The sequence below is a fragment of the Populus alba genome, chromosome 16 (assembly GCF_005239225.2).
Source record: "Populus alba chromosome 16, ASM523922v2, whole genome shotgun sequence".
Lineage (NCBI taxonomy): Eukaryota > Viridiplantae > Streptophyta > Magnoliopsida > Malpighiales > Salicaceae > Populus > Populus alba.
In genome coordinates, this window is record NC_133299.1 from 13,735,658 (window position 1) to 13,743,296 (window position 7,639).

Below are 7,639 nucleotides of genomic sequence, written 5' to 3' on the forward strand. Positions count from 1 at the left end.
TTTTAATTTAATTATTATTATTATTATTATATTATTTATATATATATAATATATATTACTATATATATATATAATATAACAAACCAATAATAAACATTAGGAGAAACTATAACCAATCCAAGGTATTTGAAGTTACGAAGATGCGGCTGGAGCGCATATTGTGTTCTCGGGCAAGAATGAAATTGGAAACGAGGCAATAATTGAAATAGTTGCTGCCCAGTCACGCAATTATGGGCCACGGAATTTGGAGAAATATAATGTCCTAACAGCCAGTAGAAAGCTAGAGAATGCAGGCCCAGCTACACCATAACCCCATCCATATCCACAAAATCATTCGATCCACATCCCACTTTGTTGGGATAATATTGTTTCTCAACATGCTGTATTATACAGAATCATATTTCTGGACTTTCATAGTGATTTTTTTTTTCATTTTTTTCCTCCTCAATCCAGTCTTCTTGTGGTCAATTAACTCTTATTTGTTGAGCAAGGAAAAAAATTTAAAAAAATAAGGTACCAAAGTGAAAAACGATAGCAAAACTTGGTGGCACCTATATAAAGTTTTTGTTGAAAAAAATTTGATCATTAAAACTTTTCAATCATTATCTTTCCAGTCCTTTGTTTTTTGAGATTTTTAATTTTAGTCTAGAACTTGATTTTCTTCATGTTTAGTTCTTAGTTCAAAGAAAGAGAGAGAGGGAGTTACTGGATTCTAGCAATAATAAAAAAAAAATTGACTGATATGATTTAGATATGAATAAAAAGTTAATATTAGTATTAATGAGTTTTGTTTGATAAGGAGAGTTATACTTAGCTCTTTTTTTTTTTTTTTATCTAAAGAAATTATAGATATGAGCTTGAGAATGGTTTTTAATTTTAAGTTGATTTTGAATTTTTATGTGATTATTTGAGTAATTTAAGTCCATAGATAAGTTTTCGAACAACTCCGACATTCACTTTCCCTTGTTTGTTTTTTTTAGCATAAGAATCTACTCCGACATTTATGTGTTCCTTTTTTGAACTGCCAACTTTCTATTAATGATAATAGCCATTGACTCGTTTTGGTTCAAAACTAACTTTAGTTCAGGGATGCTAATGAAAACAAAAAAAACACTAATTAAATATATTTTTTATGTCCCAGCTTTTAATTTAAAATGTTCACTAAATAACATGTTCTTTTTTTCTCAATAAATTTACACATATAAGTTTGGTCTAAGAGTTTTATATTCAATATTTTTCTTTTTATTAAATTCAAGTGCCAATGATTTGCAATATAACGAGGAAGGAATTGTTGCTTTTATTGTGTATCTCAAGATCTTTTCAATTTCCCCCCCCGAAAATATGGTAAGTCTTGGACTATATAATAAAAGTAGCTCTCTTACTTTACATAATAATAATAAAGTAAATTGAAGTTATTAAAGTCAAACTTGTTACACTGAAGATTTTTTTTTTTAATTCTAAATCAATGAGATTCTATTCCAATCACGGGCACATTTTAGTAAATTTCACTTTCATAGATCTCAAAAATCAAAACTCATAATGCATAAAGTTTTGATATCCGGCAACACACACAAAAAAAAAAAAAAAAAACCTTTATGAACTTAAAGATAGTAAAATTTATCTTTATGTCTACTATTGGAAAAAAAATATACAAATGAGCTTGGATTGGGTCTTTTGGTCTTGAATTTGAAATCTAAAAAAAATAAGTTTTTTAGACTCATATATATTAAGTGAAGGTCCATGAACAAAAAGCTTCTCTTTTTTTCTTTTTCCTTTTCAATTCATCCCTCATTTTTTTTAGTTTTCCTTTTCACCCCCCTTTTTTTTTCAGTTTCAATTTTATCCTCATGCTTTTTTAACAGTCTTTTGAGTTGCTTTTAAACTATCCAAGTCAAAGATTATATCAAATAATTTTAAATTCGAACTAGACAAGAAATTGAATCTAAGAAGTTTTATGTTAATTTCATCCTATTTTTTTTCAATTTCATTCTTAATTTTATTTACTGGTTAGCAAACTTACCTTTGAATCAACCAAGTCAACTGGATCACATTAGGGAAAGTAACTTCTATATAGTTTAATTTTAAACTAACATCGACAAAAGTTGGGTTGAGAGGTTTTTTAATGTTAATTTTTTTTTAATTTCTTCCTCATATATTTTTATTTTATTATTATTCATTCAGGTTGTCTTTGAACTAACAAAGTGAATTAGATCATATTGAAGCACTTCCACTCGATTTAATTTTAAAAACAAACTAGGTATAAAGTCGAGTCAGGAGATTTCATGGTTGACCCACTAAATCGTGTTTAGTAGTAAATCATTTAATTCTCAAATGATATAAATATATTTTTGTTATATTTTTTTTTAAAAAAAATTAATTCTACCATAGCATAGGACGTGCCTGTAAACTAGTTTGAAACTAAAAAGGATGGAAGCCAGAATGATGAAGAGAGCACGAATAATAGACAGTAGAGAGACTAGAAGGCTCAATCCGGAGGTGAAAATTTGTGAAAGACTAGTCGATGATAGGCTTTAAATCTGTAGAAATTTTGTGCTCTTGAACAAAATCATGATCATAAAATTTTAAGAAAAAAGGGAGACTTTAGTTATGATGGGTCTTCTTGCACTGTCTTCACACAAGCACCAGTCAACAAGCCTTTTTTCTTTCTTCAACTCTATAATAATCTTTAAATAAATTCACGCACCTCCTAACCGAACATGATCCTACTTTTCAAAAAAAAAAAAGTTATTAAATCTAAAAATAAAATAAATAGATTATTTGTTGTGATTTTTTTTTATATGATAAGCATGCAAGTATAATTTATTCTTGAGAAATTTTGCCATATGTAATTTAAAATAAAATTATATTCTTGAAAATAAGAGTAATTTTTATTGCTGTTGCTGTGGAGGGAAATCGATTTGTTTAATATTAAAAAAACATTTGCATGTAGATCACAATGCAAAATATTAAAAATTACTAAAAATTACAATGTCCATAACCATAGGATTTTGTATTTCAAAGCAGGCCCAGGCTACAGCATATTATTACAGAGTCACAAAAACGAAGCAAACAAAAGAAACTGTCGCATTTATCCAATAACTGCGAGGTCCCTTGGACGAATAATTGATGACCTACAATTGGTGGTCAAAGAGAATAAAAACTAAATTTGTAACTAAACTTCTTATTGCAATTGTCAACAAACTGGAAACAGAACAAAACATATAGCAGGATATAAAAAAGAAGCCATAGGAAATATTAATCGCAAATGCTCATTGATTTTCTTCACCAATGTTACTGCCTTCTTCTATTTCTTTGAGCTCTTCTGCCAAGATTCTTGCTTCTTTTTTCTAGTTGAGGGAAGATTCTGAAAATTACACGATTAACATGTGTGTAGTACCATGTACTCCATCTCTTGCAAAACATAAGAGGTAGAACAATAATGCCCAACCCGAAGATATATCCCAATCCAGCACTTAAGAAGACCCAGTCAATCTCTTTATCAGAATTTGATACGAAGGTATGGTTGCACGATAAATTTAATGGAGGCCCGCATAATCCTGGGTTACCTTCAAAGGAATCAGATGAGAACGTCTGGATTTGAGGACCTGTTGGGATCTGTCCCACTAGCCTGTTGTATGAGAGATTCAGGACCGAAAGGAATGTCATGCTTGCTAGCTGCTGTGGGATTTGTCCAGACAATTGGTTATATGAGAGGTCTAAGGACTCGAGCTGTGACAGGTTGCCTAAAGATGATGGAATTTGGCCAGTGAGAGCATTGTGAGACAAGTTGAAAACATGGAGTCCAGCTAATTGTCCTATGACATCTGGTATTGGCCCTTCAAAGTTGTTGCTTGAAAAGTCAGCAGAGGTAAAGACAGTTAATATCTTCACCAGCTCCAACTCGAGACCCTTAAATGTGACTGTTACTGAATCTTGATAATACAGTCCATTCGTCAGCTTCAGGGGATCATATCTTATGTGCTCAAGGTTTCTGTTTCCACCTTCCATCATTCCTTCCCACGTTTTCAAGCAAATGTTTGGTAGATTTCCTCTGAAATGGTTGAAAGCTAGGTCGACAATCTGAAGCCTTGGCCAAGTGCCTTTGATTTGTGGACATCCAATAAGCCCGGAGAACATGTTGTTTCGCAGAACAAGGACACGAAAACTCGATATCTTCTTAAGAAGACACGGGAAGCTGTCATTGATTTGATTGTTCCCAAGGTCTAAGACCTCTAACACAGTGCAATTTGCCAGAGATTTTGGAACCTGCCCTTGCAAGTTGTTTCCACTCAGATCCAGAGTCTTCAATTCACAGCTTCTTGGAAATTTATCAGGAATAATGCCATCGAAGTTGTTTCTCCTTAAATTTAGAACACGAAGAGTCTTAATCCTCTCAATTAAACATGATGGTATTGTTCCATTCAAACTGTTGTTGGACAAGTCAAGAACTTTTCGAGTAATTTGCAAGGAATTCTGGAACTGGAGCAGACAAATTATTACCGCTGAAACGAATTATTGAAAGAGACTGAAGCTTTGCAAGGGAAGCATCAAGAGGGCCTGAGAGATAGCAGTTGGACATGCTCAGCACTTTTAGATTAGGCAGTGAAGATGATAAGGCCTTGCACCAGTCATTGCCGTGTGCTGATATATTAACACCGTCAAGAAGGAGCTCTGTTAGGTGTGTGAGATTTTGAACCAATGTTGCAAAATTAGGCTTCTCGAGTTTCAGTGCAGGACCTCCAGGGAAGGAAAGGGCAGACAAATCAAGACTGACCAACTTTGTCAGCTTTGAGAAATCATTTGGAATCTGGCCTGTAAAGCCAGCACTGGACAAATTCAGTGAAATCAAATCCTTGAGGTTGGCAAACCCGACTGGCAGAGCTGTGTCGAAGCTGTTGAAAGACAAGTTTAGACTCTGAAGAAATTGAAGACTGAAAAGCCCGCTTGAATCGTCAAGTCCACCAGTGATTGATTCGAAGCTCAAGTCCAGGCTGATAACACGACCACTACCCTCATCACAAGTTATGCCTGGCCACTCGCAGCAATCTGAGGTTGAATTCCACTTCACTAGTTTTGCAGATAAAGATTGATCAAACACGAGAGTGTTCTTTAATTGGAGCAACAAGGATTGCTGATCTTTCCGGCACTGGCCAGAAACCAAAAACACATTGACACCAAAGAATATTGTCAAAAAGGGTATCAAGAAAAGCCATGTAAAGAGAGGAATTTTCATTTGCAAACAATTAGAAGACACCCATATAACTGAAGATGGAAAAGCTTGTTATTAATCTGGTTTTGGTATAGGGAATGAAACAGACATGAACATGACCCTTCAGAGTCTAAACTTGTCTTTCAACAGCTTCAGCACAGCTCTGCCAGTCGGGTTTGCCAACCTCACGGATTTGATTTCACTGAATTTGTCCAGTGCTGGCTTTACAGGTCAGATTCCAAATGATTTCTCAAAGCTGACAAAGTTGGTCAGTCTTGATTTGTCTGCCCTTTCCTTCCCTGGAGGTCCTGCACTGAAACTCGAGAAGCCTAATTTTGCAACATTGGTTCAAAATCTCACACACCTAACAGAGCTCCTTCTTGACGGTGTTAATATATCAGCACACGGCAATGACTGGTGCAAGGCCTTATCATCTTCACTGCCTAATCTAAAAGTGCTGAGCATGTCCAACTGCTATCTCTCAGGCCCTCTTGATGCTTCCCTTGCAAAGCTTCAGTCTCTTTCAATAATTCGTTTCAGCGGTAATAATTTGTCTGCTCCAGTTCCAGAATTCCTTGCAAATTACTCGAAATTGACTGCCTTGCAGCTCAGCTCTTGCCAGTTGAACGGTATATTTCCACAAGCTATATTCCAGGTACCAACACTAGAGATCCTTGACTTATCATCCAACGATTTCCTTCAGGGTTCTTTCCCGGAGTTGCATCAGAATCTCTCTCTTCGGACCCTCATGCTCAGTAGCACAAATTTTTCGGGAACATTACCACAGTCCATTGGTGAACTCGAGAAATTATCCAGAATAGAGCTAGCGGAAGCTCCAGATAAAGATTGATCAAACACGAGAGTGTTCTTTAATTGGAGCAACAAGGATTGCTGATCTTTCCGGCACTGGCCAGAAACCAGACCTGTGTTGATGCAGGAGAGCATCGTTAGAAGGGGCATGAAGAAAAACAAAGTAAAGAGAGGAATTTTCATTGTCAAGTGGATTGTTTGCATGGATGAAGTTTCTCTCTTTTGCGTGGTACCGTACTTTAAAACATGCAGTAAAAGATTCTATTTGGCTGTGATTTTCGCTTGACTTGAAGACTTTTCAATGCATACTTTTTTGGGCCGAGAAAAATTGAGGCCAGTATGGTTTCAATTCTGGCAGTTTCTACGAACATGGTGTTTTTTAAAAATTTAAAATTATTTTTTAAAAAATATTTTAATATATTCATATCAAAAATAATTTTTTAAAAAATAAAAAATATTATTTTAAATATATTTTTGAAGAAAAAAATATTTTAAACTACAACCACTATAAATATCTCTTTTAATTAGTTGGTATGGATTAAATAATTAAAATAAATTTTTTATATATAAATTTTAAAATGAATTGAACCTTTTACATTTGTTATAATCAAATAAATCAAATTTAAATTAATAAAATCTTAGTTGAGCTATTTTTTTTATAGATTTTGATTTAATGTGTTTATAATAAACTTTTAATTTATAATGAGTTTTTTAAAATAGTATAAAAAAATAATTTTAAAATTAACACATTATCCTATCACTTCAATTTAAAATGATGTCAAAATCAAATTCCAAAATCATTTCATCAAGCCTCTTGCAAGTAACATCCACGATAATAATGGTGGAGGGTCCTATTTGCTTTGACTATTGGATGTTAAAATATCAACACCAGACTTGTTAAAATAAACTGACCAAGTTAGCAAAGTTGTCCTATTCTTTTGCAGTTCGTTAGTTTCAATTATTGCTTTACTAATTATAGGAAGTTGTTAGTATTCTGTGGCTAGAATAATGGAAGCAACTGTTAGTTTCTATTTGTACGTAACTGATTTATCTATATAAAGCATATCAGTCTAGCTCAATAACATCATCTCATTTCGTTCTCATCTTCTAGTATACTTCTCTATTTCTTATTGTTATCTTTATTGTTTTATAATTGGTATCAGAGTCTTGTTTAAGAGAGATCTTTGTTTTTGTTTTCTTAGAGTTAAACACGTAAGGAAAAGAGAGAGTATTGAGAGTTAAACACGTGAGGAAAAGAGAGAGTGAGATGGGTGATCTTCAAGTCATTGGAGGGATTAAAAAGCTCAACAATCAGAACTACAAAACTTGGTCAACATGCATGATGTCTTACATGCAGGACCAAGATTTGTGGGAAGTTGTGAGTGGTTGTGAAATTACACAACCAGAGGTTGAAGATGCAAGCGGTACTCTACGAAAATGGAAGATAGAGGCAGGCAAAGCAATGTTTGCTTTGAAAACTACAATAGAAGAAGATGTGCTGGAACATATTCGAGATGCCAAAATTCCTCATGAAGCTTGGAATACATTTGCCAAGCTATTCTCCAAGAAGAATGACACAAAACTTCAACTATTGGAGAGTGAACTACTGTCAGTAGCTCA

The 7,639-nt window shown here is 33.7% G+C and overlaps 1 pseudogene; it reads right to left on the reverse strand.

Moving 5' to 3' along the window:
- Positions 1-3,021: 3,021 nt before the first annotated feature.
- LOC118045840 (receptor-like protein 33) lies at positions 3,022-6,238 on the reverse strand (annotated as a pseudogene).
- Positions 6,239-7,639: the final 1,401 nt, after the last annotated feature.